The following is a 14,066-nucleotide window of genomic DNA, read 5'->3' on the forward strand; positions in this document are numbered from 1 at the left end:
AAAAGCAAAGACTTAGGGGAAGTCTCAGCGGGACAGAATGGGGACTGAGACAGGAGAAGGATAGATTTTCATTATAAACACATACAAACGATCATATGCACACATAAAACAACGACACTAAGCTGAAGCACGTTTAGTTTAGGATGTTGGCTGCATGGGCAGATCGGCTGATCTCTGCTACACAAGCAGCAACCTGTTATGTTAACTAACGTCACCTCTTTCCTCTCCATCACTGTATGCTAGTGAGCTAAAACAAGTGTGCTCCATTAAAAGAAGACGCAGGGAAAGACCATATATAAAGGTCTAAAAACATAAATGGTTGAACAGAAACTTCCTAGGTGTCAAAGCCAAGGGCAAGAGCAGAGGCAGAGGTCTCAAGGTACTTGGTCTGATGAGCTCTGGACTTCTTGCCTCATGACTCACCCATTTTTATCATTTTATGAATTTTCCTGGCTTTTGCTGGTAATTTTAGGAGGTAGTTGTGCTAATCACCACATCCGACAGTGTTCCTTCCTCTACAAGCCTACTACAAAGAGAGCCTTCATATGGATGGGGTTTAAGGATCGCTTTGGTTCACAGCATCTCTGGGAATGAAATGTTGACCCTGAAGGCATAAATTTAGAAGCACATATAAAATCCAGCCACTAAAATATAGTCCTACAATGGAATCTGGATCTTTGACAGTATGTTTTAGGTATATCATGAGAGAGAACTGGGCAGGAAACCTTTCCTGACTGTCATCGATTCCATTGCCCAGGGGAAAACAGCCTGGAGTGATGATGAATCACAAAATGATAATCTAACATGAAACTGATATTGATGGATTACCAGCTAGAGTCACTTACTGGGTTTCTCTTGGTCTATTACATTTAAGGATACATATGCTGCATGTTTGCCCTTTAAGGGATGAGGCCTTGGGAGACATTGCCTGAAAATCTCCAAAACAGACTATTCTTGTTTGCCTGGGTAGCAGTGGATGCACTGGGTCGCAGGAAAGAACCCACTCACAAGATCCTCTAGTATCCTTGCCAGGGCAGCATCCTCGGTTGCATGTTTAATATCACTCTAGGGACGGATCTCATTCAAGGAGAGGGTACACACAGGGTCTGGTCAATTAGGTCTACTCTAGAAGCTACAATGACTTGATCTGATTTAGAGCAGAGTGGGCCACTGGGCTACCTGGCCACGTGAACGGTCTCGCTGTCCCCTGTGGGACTCCAGCATCCTTGAGCTCCGGGGCACCACAAGTCTAGTCATTGTGCACTGTAGAGAAATCAAAGAATTCCAGAGCAAGGCCCTGGAATGCCTGGCTGCCTCCCAGGTCTCTTATGAAGAAATAAATCCTATTGTTGCCCCCACCCCCCCTTTTCCGTGCATGGAGTCAGAGTCGGCGGCGGCGCGGAGTCGCTTACTGTACCAGCACCTCTCTCCGAGGAGGTGGCTGGGCCACTCCAGGAAGCACGACATCTAATAATATAAACTCAGAGTGCTCCCCACATTCATCTTCTACACAGACCCGCCTGTCCTGTCAGGGTCCCAGTGCTTCGTGACTGTCCCCATGCTCCACAAGGCTGTGCGGTCACCCTTCCAGTTGCTCTTTGAACCCATCCCAAGCTTGTGTCAGAAACGCAGGGTGATGGATTCCCCTGGACCATCCTGAGCCACGGGTTAGAATATATCTCACATTTACGCCACATGGCGTAAACAACACAGCATGTACTCGCCTTCATAAACAGGCTGCCCCGTCACAAAGGCCACTGCAAACGCAGTGCGATAGGACTTGACCTTAAAAGCTATAGACAATCTAACTCAGCACAGACGGTTTCGCGGAGTACAATCACTTCCTGGAATTCTTGGGCCAGCGAAGTCGGAGCCGAGCAAATCCTGTTTTCCTTGCATTGTTTCCTGCATGTGAATATCATCAGTCTAGCAGGTCTGTAACCATGGCGCTTGTAAATAGCCGACGGGTGACTTCTGATAAAGGCATTCCCTGTAAAGAGGGTTTTTTTTTTTTTTTCTTTTCCTTAGACAAGCCCACATCAAACCCTACGACTGCCCCGTGTCAAAAACAAAACTGACAAATTGCAATTTCAAAATCACATACAGGTCCAGATACGATATTAAATCACGCGTGCGTGCGCGCGCGCGCGCACACACACACACACACTCGCATGGGCGCGCAAGCAACATGAATGTCTATAGAACGAGGGTGAGGGGCACTGTTTTCCAGTAACTGAAATGTAGATTTCCTCAATCCATTCAGAGCAGCAGATGGATACACTCGACCAAAAAGTCCAGGAAACTGGACACCAGACTTTGCATTTTTTTACCTGTCCCAAGCTGAGAAAGCCCTACTGTCCATCCTTGGAATAGCCTACTTGAGAGTTTCAGTCTGAGGGCTGCTGAGGTGGCACAGTCTGTAAAGTACCTGCCACAAGCACTGTATTCTCTAGTGTCCATCCCGCATGTGAAAAGCCAGGCAGGTTCTTCTGTAATCTCAGCCCTGGGAGTAGGGGTACAGGAGGCTAGAGGATCCCTGAAGCTGATTGGCTGGCTTCAGATCCAATGAAAGACCCTGTCTCAAAAATAATAGTGGGGGAGTGCTATCTTCCAAAGAGACTTAGTACTCATCTTTGAGCCAATACATACCCTGACACGCTCTCGAACAGGTGCACGCGCATGCACGCACACTATACACATAAACACATGTCTGCATGCCTACATACTTGCACACACACACACACACACACACACACACACACACACACACACACACACACACACACATCTAAAAAGAAGCCAACTGTTACCGTCAGGGATTTGAGCTGACTTCTGGAAAATTCTGCTCCAATCTTTTGAACATGTGTCCGGTTTACACTTGTGCCTTGAGATAGCATAAAGAATGAGATGTGTCAAAATAGGCCACTATGAAAGCTTCCACAGAAGATCCAAAGCCACCACTTCCAGATTTTCTCTAAATGCCTCCATACATAAAATTTACACCTGGCGAATCCTTCTTGGTTCTCCAGCTCTGTGTGCGACTGAGATATCAGTTGCATTAATCCCTCAGGGTAAGCATTCTTGGCAGATTAAAAAACATGGTAGATATTGGGCAAAGAGTCAACGAGAGTGTTCTGAACTGAGAAAGATGCCCTAGGGAGAGTAATAAAGAGAAAAGGAGCTTGTAAAGATGGTCAACTGTGCTTGATTTTTCCAGAAAGCTCTGTGACAGTTTAAAATTATTTCTACTGCAAATGGTAATGAAAACTGGTAATATCTGCCCATTATTCACACTTGAGCTTCAAGGGCCAGTTCTTGTCTTTGAGGGTGGAGTGAACCCTTCTGTTGAGCCGCTGCATGATACATGGTGGATGCTGAGTGACTTGAGCTGTAGTGAACAAAATAAGAGTCCATTTGACTGTTCGTCTTAAGAGTATGGCTTCATATTTTCAGTGAGTAGATCTGCTTTCAACCCTTCGCTCTGCATTACACAATCCTGCCTTTCAGGTGACCAATGGCTAACAGAGGTCATTTTCTTAAACCTAGAACTATTTTCTTAAAATAGTCCCAACTCACAAGACTCTTGTGCTAAAGCCGCATAATAGCAAGTGCCTAAGTCAACAAGTCAATGTGGGACTCCAGCTGATCATGGCTTCTGGTTAGTTTTATTTAGGGTCAAGAATGCAATTTATGGATGTGGGATGTCAGACATAAGGGTTCTGAGGAACCTGGAGGAACTGGGAAGCGTTAGATAAAGCCAGAACTCCTAGGTGAAAGAGAAGGTGGGTCAGGAGCAGAAAAGAAATGTCAGGAAAAGTCCTGAAGCCATCATTTCAACTTGATTTCCCGTCTCCAGGTCCTTGCTTGACTTGTAATATGGCCACTGTTGTGTTTTAACACGTGTGTGTTGAGACTGTGTTTTAAATTATGTGGCACAAACTGGCCTTGAACTCAGCCTCCCTCCTCTAGGATTATGGGTGTGCCACCACACCTGGCAATGTTTGGTTTCTTTATGGAAGTCAAATAATCCCTAATCGATTCAGAACAATAAAATACAACAGAAATTCTACCCAGTTCAATTAAGAGAGGAGAAGAAGGTTTATTAAATTGATATTTTTAACTACCTCTCTTACATGAACTAGGGATTTGGTAACGTCAGTTCTTTTTACATAAAGAGAAGCTGTATAGAAGCTCCCTCACCTCCCTGATTCAAGTGGAACTCCAACCAAGACTGAGAAGAGACAAAGAGGCAACATACTGTCTGGCAAGGAGTACTTATTAGTGTCTCATGGCCATATTTCCTGCAACATCGTGGTGGCATCCCATAGTTCACGAGCAACGTCCTCAATAGCTGAAGGGAGGGGTGTGTATCACATGGTTGGAACTAAGCTGGGCTTTATATGCCATATTTACTTTGCACTAATCATCTTGGGGGCATAGACAGAGAGATAACACATCTCCGTTTCATGAGGGGCCCCAAGGGACCACAGGCATACAATGTCACTTCATACCACACAAACAATACAACACAGAAGACTCCTTTTAGCATAATAAACAACCCGAAGTCCTTGTGTTCTGGAAATTGACAATGCTTTTTCAAGTTAGATCAAAAAGGGGCTTGAGTTTTTTGTTTTTTTTTTTTTGTTTTGTTTTTTTAATCTTGGTATCTGTCTAAACAGGGCCAAAGGCCAAAAATAAAAAAAATAAAGAAAAAAAATCTCTGTCCAGATACTCAGTGGAGCAGATCCGTAAGCTTGATGATCGTGCTATTGGTGTGTGAAAACCATTTCTCCTTCAGTGTGCAAGGCATGGGAAGCTATTTTAGATTTCAGTCCTGTCAAGTCAGATATAGCTTAAATCGCTTTTACTCTAACAACTTCACTAGGCCTAGTAGACTAGCCACCCATTCAATAAAGAAATGGGATGTAAATTGTCAACTTATCACTGTCCATCCATCCTTTAGTCTGAGCTACTAAGTGTAGATAAATGTTTGAGGTAGGTTCTTTAGGAGGCTTGATTTTTTTCTTTGAAAGGAAATTAGTTAGAGACTGGCTCACTGAAAGATAACAAGCTTACACCCAGGACTTCGCTTGAATGCCAATGATTAGTTGGTGCGTTGGGGGAAGGCTCTAATAATTATCATTTCCATTCTGCACATATGATAGGCAAGTTCTCAACCACTGAGCTGTACCTCCAGCCTAAAATTTGAACCCCAGCTTCTGGCATTTTACTACTCCAAATTAAGGGTTGCTAGCTTCCTGTGGAGAGACAGGTGGCCAGGGTAGAGCCACTTATCTAATAGTGGTCACATTGCAAGCTTGACAGTGAGGGGAGGGCAAGGGAGAAGAAGAGTTCAATGGAAATTATGTGTCCTGTGGCCACTTGGTTACAAAGACAGGGACACCCCCTATCCTGACTCAACCTTTTCTACCCATGTCCTTTGGGATTTCTTTATTTTTTTCTTTTTATTTTTTTTCGGAGCTGGGGACCGAACCCAGAGCCTTGCGCTTGCTAGGCAAGCACTCTACCACTGAGCTAAATCCCCAACCCCTGGGATTTCTTTAAGTTCTTCAGAAAACTCCTGGGGGTTGGAATTTAAGGCTAAATACTGGACAAACAGTCAAGGTTCCCTCAGCAGCAGCCTAATTCATTTTTCAATTTTTGCAAATCTTTTTGATAATCCATCTTGAGTGTCGATTTGATGAGATTTAGAATCACTTCGGAAGTAAACCTCTGGCTGGGCTGTGAGGATATTTTTAGGAGATGCTTGACTAAGGAGGAAAGAAGAAAGGCATCACAGCCTGTGAACCAGAGTTCCAGAGTCAGTATTAATGAAAAAAGAGACCACGTTCCTCTGTCTCTGCTTCCTGACGCCAGGTACACCATGACCTGCCACCTCACATTCCTGAAGCCATGCTTCCCCGTCCATGGTGGACTCTGTCCTCAAACTGTGAGTCAGTCAAATCCTTTCTTCTTCAAGTTGCTTTGTCTGCATGGCTGAGAAAAAGAACCACTACACCTATTACATAGCTTCCCCCTAAATTAGCTTAAGCCATGTCCTTCCCAAAAAACAAACACAAAGACAAAAACCAAAACAAAACAAAGTCAGTCCAAAAATTTTACTCCTCGCCATTGTGGTGGTGAATCGTGTGATCATTGACTTGATTGACAGTCACAGAATCACCTAGGAGAGAAACCTTGGGGTATAGCCATGAGAGGCTATCTAGATTGTGTTCATTGAGGTGGACATCTCATCTTAGCTGTGAGTGTTTTCTGTTGCATGAATTGTGGTCCTGGGCTGAATAAACAGGAGGAAGCAAACCGATCACCAGCCTTGGTCTGTCTCTGCACCATGACTGTAGATGCTGTAAAAAAAAATGCTGCTTCATACTTTGATGGTGCGATTTCTCCAGCCCTGTGGACTAAACCCCCAGCTGTCAACAAAAACAACCCTTTTTTCCACTAAGTGGCCTTCGCTAGAATACTTTATCAATGCAGCAGGAAAAGTAACTAGCACAGACACTATTCTCTGTTTATGTGTTTCTTAGTATTACGAAAGGGACATGCTCACAATGGTCTCCTTTGGCATTCATTGGTGACTTATTTACCAATAGTATGTTATAGACTCCTGATAGTAATATTGGATAATGAGAAGCAATTGAGATCTGTGTACAGTTAGTATGAGCATCATTGTTTGGTAAAGAAGTTAAGGCAAGACCCTATCATTCTAGAACACATTTGAAAATATAATAACCCAAGAGACACAGGTAAAGGATACAAGAAGAGTCCGTTTGAATAGCAATAGACTTAAATGCAAATCCAAGTCATTACAGTCTTATATTATATTCTTTAATCCCTGACTGGTGTTCTTGATGTGCATTTTGTATGGGGTCCCTCATATACTACCTGCTAATGGAAGCAACCAATGTTCAGTTTAAACACGTGGCTTCTCTCTATCACTAGCACTAGGAGCTCCTTATTGATTTCTGAAATATAACTTGTCCCCACTAGAGGAAGATGAATAACATGGCAGAGAGCGTCTGGACAAATCTGTGGCTGTTTGCACAACTTGTAAATACACAGTCTCACACAGAGACATAATAGAAAGTATCTTGAGCCAACAATGGGAAATAACCTCTTTGACATCATGCTTTTGAAAGAAACGTTTGCACAGCTGGGGTCTGACCCACACTATAAAAATTGCTTGCAAAAGTTACTTCCGTCCTCCTTACTTTCCAATCAGGGCTCTCTACAGTCTGGGGTAGTTGAAGTAAGGTTAGTGGTAGGCCCAGCTTCTTTATGGAAACTAACTTCAGAGAGGAGGTTCTAATTGAGCCAGGATAGTTGAATGGCTAGCTCACACCACACCACTGACCATCTCCACTCTTCAGAAGCACAAGCCTTCCACTGCCTGTAAGTGCACAGTGTCAGATCTCCTCCCTCTTGTGAATGTGTCCAAGACATTGGGAACAAAGAGGTGTCATTAAAAAAAACATAAAAACTTTATTTCAGGCAAAGTTGGGGCATCTTTTGAAAACCATAGATAGGTTATGTCATTATTGTACTGTAAGAAGTTACAGTATAGTAAGGAAGAGGGGGTTGAAAAAGAGGTGCCTTTCCCTCTCTCTCTACCTCAGTACCTCATCTATCCTTCTTGTGGGTTTTATTCCACCATTGGCCAGCACAAACATTCAGAGCAATGTTCTCTGGAGATGTCTGAATGTGCAAAGTTATTGACCGGTCCTCAAAACAAGAGTGCAAACTCTAGTTCTGAGGCTCTGGGGAAGAAAAGGGCCATTTGCCAATCGTTAGGATTTACTGGCTCTTAAATGGGAAGGCAGTTGAAAAATAGAATAAATGATGTAACCATGTATCAAGAATATGATTGGGACCATCTTGACCAAGACTCAAGACGGTAAGTGTCAATTCGTCTAAGAGAGATGTTCTCTCAGATAACTCCTGGCAATGACTACAGATCAGGGTCTTATGTGAAGGGTACACACATACTTGAGATGGGGTAAGTACCACAGGGGACAATGGAAGGATTATGAATGTTCTTGCCTTTCCCTCAAAGCCTTTAGCTATTGTGTATTTGCTTCTTTAAGATGAGCTTAGGTGGTTCAGTTCTGACTTTCTTGGCCATTTTTAGTAAAAATATCATTCAAAACGATCCTTGCAATGGCAGGGCCTCCAGGTCTCTTCTGCATAGTTCTATTATTATACCTGTTATCTATGGGCGGAAAATTTATATTCAGTTTTGTTAGTTTTCACCCCTTTTCATTAAATCACATTTGGAACAAGAATAAACAAATGTCCTTGCACAGTGATGAATTGGAATTCATGTTGGTTGATTCAGGCCTGGGCGATGGCTCTCAAATTCTTGCCTGTGAGTCTGAACCTGTTGAGTCATTAGAAGTCAGCAATGCTAGATACCGATGGAGTGTTAATCCAAAGCCACCCAAGGACCCAGAGCAAGAAAATATTTTGCTCTCAGTTGCCTGGGAGACGAGCACAATTCAACATGATTAGACATGCATGTATAGAAAACAGGAGGGGTCTTCCAATTCCATCACAAAGCTGTCTCCTCGTCATGAGAATGAAAGTCCACAGATAATACTGGATATTTTCAGGTTTTCTCAGACTCACAAGTCATCCTGGCTCCTCATTCAATAGAGGGAGGAGTAATTGTAATATGTAAAAATACTGGACTCTGAATTGAAAGCGCGGTTAAAGTCATTAATCTAGATGTTCTTGAGCTCACTTTTAAATTTGTGGCAATTTTGTCATCTTTGCACAGTAGAAGTCTTAGAAACACATAGTGTTAAGACTTAAGCTACATTTTAATCAGCTTCTCTGTACCTTCAAAACCTCTTATATGAACATCTCAGTAATCCTATCTTACTTTTTGAGTTGTCTTGTGCTGTTCAGGCTGGCCTGAACTCCTGAGCTCAAGTGACCACGCCCCGTCCACTTCCCCAATAGCTAGGACTACAGGTGTGTATCCTTATGTCTGGGTCACATCAGAATCAACTGTCAGCTCTCTGTGAATTATCTAGCTATTTCCAAGAAACACATAAAACATGTAATTGATTTCCAAAAATCTCGGACCTACACTCCTCCCATTACTTCTGGGGATGTCACTCCAGTGAGGTATACCTCACTCCATAATTGCTAAGGAGAGCCTACCACATGTTTGTTCTGGAGAAGTGGCACAACTCAGTTTAATCAACTTAGCATCCTAGACAAAACTCACACTAAAGTAGGGGCGGATACGTTCTCTCCTTTCTTTAATGAGTCTGGTTCCTAAACAGAAGCAATAAACGTCTCCATACCCAATCCAGACCTTGTCACCTAGCATCTCTTACTATAAACAATAAAGTATGTTGTCACTTTAAGGAGGTTATGAGGCTACTTCCTGTTCATTCTCTTAATCTTCTTTCCAGGACAAAGATAGGAAGGTGTGAGAATAAGTTAATGGAATGAGAGATAATGGTGGATAGTTTTAAGGAAAAATTCAAACCCTCTTATTTAAAGCAAAACAAAACATAATTAAAATTAAAACTAGATCAGTTTCTGTTTGTAGAGTGTGAGTTAGAGTCTCCAATGTGCCTCTGGGCAAGAAGTGGAAGAGGAGAGAAATTTGCAGTTTCCAAAAGAACCCAGATTCACAAGTGCGTGTGCCTGTGCGTGTGCGTGTGTGCATGCGTGTATGCATGTATGAACATACATGTCCCTCCAAGGCAATGGGGCTGCTCTGAGACCGAATCTGAATGTTCTAAGTCATCACCGTTAGCTACAAGCCAGCTGCTGTAGTGAGGCCTGCATCCCAAGGGCTCCAAGCAGGGGTAGTAGATTTCCCTCAAAAACACATGTACCTCCAAAGCAGACAGTCATTTGGAAGAGGAGACTCATGGATACTTGGCAGGAGATGAAGAGAAATAGAAAGGAGAAAGTGCAAGGACAAGGAGAGAGAGAGAAAGCGATAATGGAACATCTTCTGGTCAGGTTTGAAACCCATTTTCTTTCCAGTCCCCAAAGATAGGCTCAGCCAAGTGTCACTGTTCTCCCTGGAGACAATGTCTGTGGTCCTTCAGAGGTGTTTATTTAAGTGTTCCAATAGTGCATGTCTTGACTTGGGGATCTGCATATGTTTGCAATGACATGGGGACCTGCAGTGTAGAACACAAAGAAATTCTCTCAGAAGTTGGAGGGGTTTTGTTTCCATGAATCCAACAACAGTTCTTACCCCCTCAGCATTGCATGTTGGACTGGCTCCCAGAGCCACAGCTACAGGGGTGACCATTCCCTGTGCAAAAGGAGCAGAGCACGGACAGGCAGGTTTTCAAGTAGAATGCAATAAAAATAAAGATGGTGGGGTTTCCAGAGCTTAGCCATCTAAAAGGTGGGCGTTTGAATCACAGCAGCCAGCCTGACGCTAGCATGACTCACTTGCTTCAGGATACCTCTGCTGCTTGGGGAGCACTAGAAACAGTGGCTGGGGGTCAACAGAAGCCTTCCTATTTGAGTCTGTCTGCATTCGGGACCAGTAGATAAGGACTCACTTGTTATGGCCAGCCAAAACACCATAGGTAACATTTGGCTCAGGTGAAGTTCAGATGATTATCATTAAAAAGTTCATTTCTTAGGCTGGAGACAGAGTTCAGACAGAGGTAGCTGCCTTGACTAGCATACACGTAGGAGTTGCTGGTTAAAACTCTAGAATTGCCAAAAGCGGGGGTGGTGGGGTGGTGGGGTGGGGGGGTGGGAATTGATAATGTAAGTTTTGATCCTTAGACACATTAGTTTGTTTGTTTGTTCCGGCCAGCAGGGTGGAATTTAGGACCTGGTGGCCTCTAGGCAAGCACTCCATCATAACACAAAATCCCTGGTGTTCTTATTACTTTCTATTTCAAGACAAAATGTCACTAACTTGCCCAGGCAGACCCTGTCTGAACTTGCAATCCTCCTGCCTCAGGCCCCCGGGATTACAGGCTGTACAGCCATACGTTGTTCTTTATTATTTATGAAATAAATGTACCATATTCATTTATTTTATTTTACTTACACAAGAAGGGCCAGCTTGGAGGATAAACACTTAGCACTCAAACCTGAGGACTCATCTATGCACCATGGCAAATGTACCTTCCTATACACATATACATTGTGCATATACATTAATCAAAAAATAAATTAAAATTAAAATTAAAAATGTTAAAGTTACCTAGAAACACATGTACAACCACATGGTATAAACGATGAAAGTATTAGGGAATGTGCAGAATGAACATGCAATCTTTTTAAAGGACATCCATTGTTGTGAAGTGTACACATGTGTATACACAGTTAGCTACATATCTACTTATCATACCCATCTCCTCACATGCACATACAGCCACATACTTCTTAACGGTTTAATATATTTTGAGATTCATTGTATGAACACATTTATGGCATCCCACTCAACATATAATCTTTTGGGAGCATGTGGTCTATGAATGGATCATTGGCCAAAACAAAATTAGGTATAACATGATCATATCTATAAATATTTACAAATACACACACAGATATCATCTATATATAACTGTAAACACACATGTACACGCACATATATTATATATATATATACAATGTATATATTAACTAAAATGTATTTGATAGACATATTTACTTAACCAGAATTAGCATATTATTCTTATCAAAATTTTCAAGGGATAGAGGAAACTTGTAATAGTATATTATTAGTATTATAGGAGCCTCATGTCCAGCAACACGTGGAAACCAGTGTATAAACGGTGTAATAAGACATGCATTCAAATACATTGGCTTCCACAGCCTCTGTCCCCAGACTCCAAAGTAAAATTCAGCTGGGGCTAAGACTTTGCTAGCAAATCCCTGTTATTTCCTCTTCCCTCACGTGTGGCATGAACTGGTTGAAGAAGCTTTGGGAGATGGCTACAATATTCTCCACAATTCTTGAAAGTGCTAACTCTCCTGGGAAAATTCCATAGATGCGAGTTCATTCATAGGAGAACAATGATTAATGACACAGCTGAAGTGTCAAGGCTACCATAAAGGTGGGGAGGAATGGAACCGCCCATAATTATTGCGGTAATGCTAAAGTGGGGTGATAGACTTTTTACTTGGAATAAGACAATGGTAGCCTTGGGTTGGAGGGATGGCTCAGTGGTTAAGTGCACTGACTGCTCTTCCAGAGGTCCTGAGTTCAATTCCTAGCAACCACATGGTGGCTCACTGCCATCTGTCATGAGATCCGATGCCCTCTTCTGGTGTGTCTGAACAGCAACAGTGTACTCACATACATGAAATACATAAACATTTTTTTAATTTAAAAAAGTTTATAAATGAAAAAAAGACAATGGTAACCTATACCAAAAAAAAAAAAAAAATAAAGTTCAAGTTTTCCCTTTCAAGTGAATAAGCTGTACCAAATCCAAACTCAGCAAGCAAAATATCAAGCCACAACTTCATCAGCCATACTCTACATTATAAACCCTTTCCTCTGGGGCTAATAGATAGAACTGGACTTGCCCATACACTTAGAAAACTCTAATTTTTCTGGACATGATTTACCCCTCATACCCCTAGGGAGAGAAGAGATCCACAGTGTAAGGTCTTTCCAGAGGAAGCTGAAAAATTCAGTATTTTAAAAGATGTGATACAGTCAGTAATTAAAGTTAACCTAAATAAGAGGCATTAAAGGGGTTCAAAATATAAATGTGGGAGCCCATTTTTAGCCTCTTTATGTTCACAAGCAAACACTGGAGAATCCAGTGTGTTCTCTCTCTCTCTCTCTCTCTCTCTCTCTCTCTCTCTCTCTCCCTCTCCCTCTCCCTCTCCCTCTCCCTCCCTCTCCCTCTCTCTCTCTCTCTCCCTCTCTCTCTCTCTCTCTCTCTCCCTCTCTCTCTCTCTTTCTCTCTCCCGCTCTCTCTTTCTTTCTCTTTCTCTCTCTCTCTGTGTAAGAGGGGGAATCTTATCAATAATCATAAATGGAAGATAGACAAAGAGATACTTGACCTGGTTTTACTTTGTTCTTTGTACATGGTGGTCACTACCGTCAAGCATTTTATGCCTCCGAGTTTCTAATTGTACATTTAAGGCCAGTTACACCAGGCTCCATGTGAAGGCCTCACAGACACATGATATGGAGTACCCAGATGACTTGATTTCTGCCCTACATCCCCACCTTACAAAACACCACAGTAAGTATTTGCCTTTTATTTGCTTGCACAGCTACAAAGCGTAAGATCGTTCTCTGCCCACCTTAGCCTCAGGGGCAATTCCCCAACAAGTGCTTTTCATCTCAGATCTTTCCAGTCTCACTCTAGTCTAAGCCATTACCTATGCTTGGCTTGCTGCAGAAAGGTCTTCAAAGGCCTGCTTCTATTTACGTTCAGACTCTTATTTTCCAACTAGATTGTCTTAAACTTCTTAACAGCTTCTCATGTCACAAGATAAGCCTCCTTACGTCAAGTGGCTTTTAAGTAGTGTGATCATCTCCACCAGTTATGTGGTTGGCTAATTGTTTGTGTGGTGATAGCCTTCATACCCAAAGGAACACAGGTTAGACCACGAATTACAATGACTTCATTTACAGCACTCTGGGCTTTGGCATCTGCCGGCTCTCCAACATTAAGTCAAATGGGTCTTCCCTATCCACTCTAGCCACATAGAAATCTTTCACATCCTCCAACCGAACTTGCTGCTCTCTCCTCCCTTCAATGGCAATTTCTTTCTATAGCTTCAGCAGCACCCTATAACAGGACATTTCACCGATTTATTATATTATTTTATTCTAACTATCAGCATAATGATAATCTGACTACTAAGAGATGATTAATGCCCTTCTGAGTCTACTGTTAGCATTTCATTGGAAGTTTCAGTGAAGGTCAAATTTTTGTAGGATTGTACTTGCCCACCAGACTTTTCCTTGTAGAAAGCCTTGCTCCAACTAAATGGGTTGAGAAGGTCTGTTTTATTTCACTTTGGTCAGTTCTAAGCCCAGCCCAATATCTGAGGCATGCTGAGAAGTATTTGTTGAATGT

General features: G+C 42.4%; 1 long non-coding RNA gene across 1 annotated transcript in view; it reads left to right on the forward strand.

The window, feature by feature from the left end:
* The first annotated feature begins 1,774 nt into the window (after nt 1-1,774).
* LOC134482770 (uncharacterized) overlaps nt 1,775-14,066 on the forward strand; it is a 28,916-nt gene continuing 16,624 nt past the window's right edge. The window contains exon 1 of the long non-coding RNA XR_010059319.1: nt 1,775-1,933. This is a non-coding gene — a long non-coding RNA (uncharacterized LOC134482770). The remainder of the gene's footprint in view (nt 1,934-14,066) is intronic.

The sequence above is a fragment of the Rattus norvegicus genome, chromosome 17 (genome assembly GCF_036323735.1).
Source record: "Rattus norvegicus strain BN/NHsdMcwi chromosome 17, GRCr8, whole genome shotgun sequence".
NCBI classification, from domain to species: domain Eukaryota; kingdom Metazoa; phylum Chordata; class Mammalia; order Rodentia; family Muridae; genus Rattus; species Rattus norvegicus.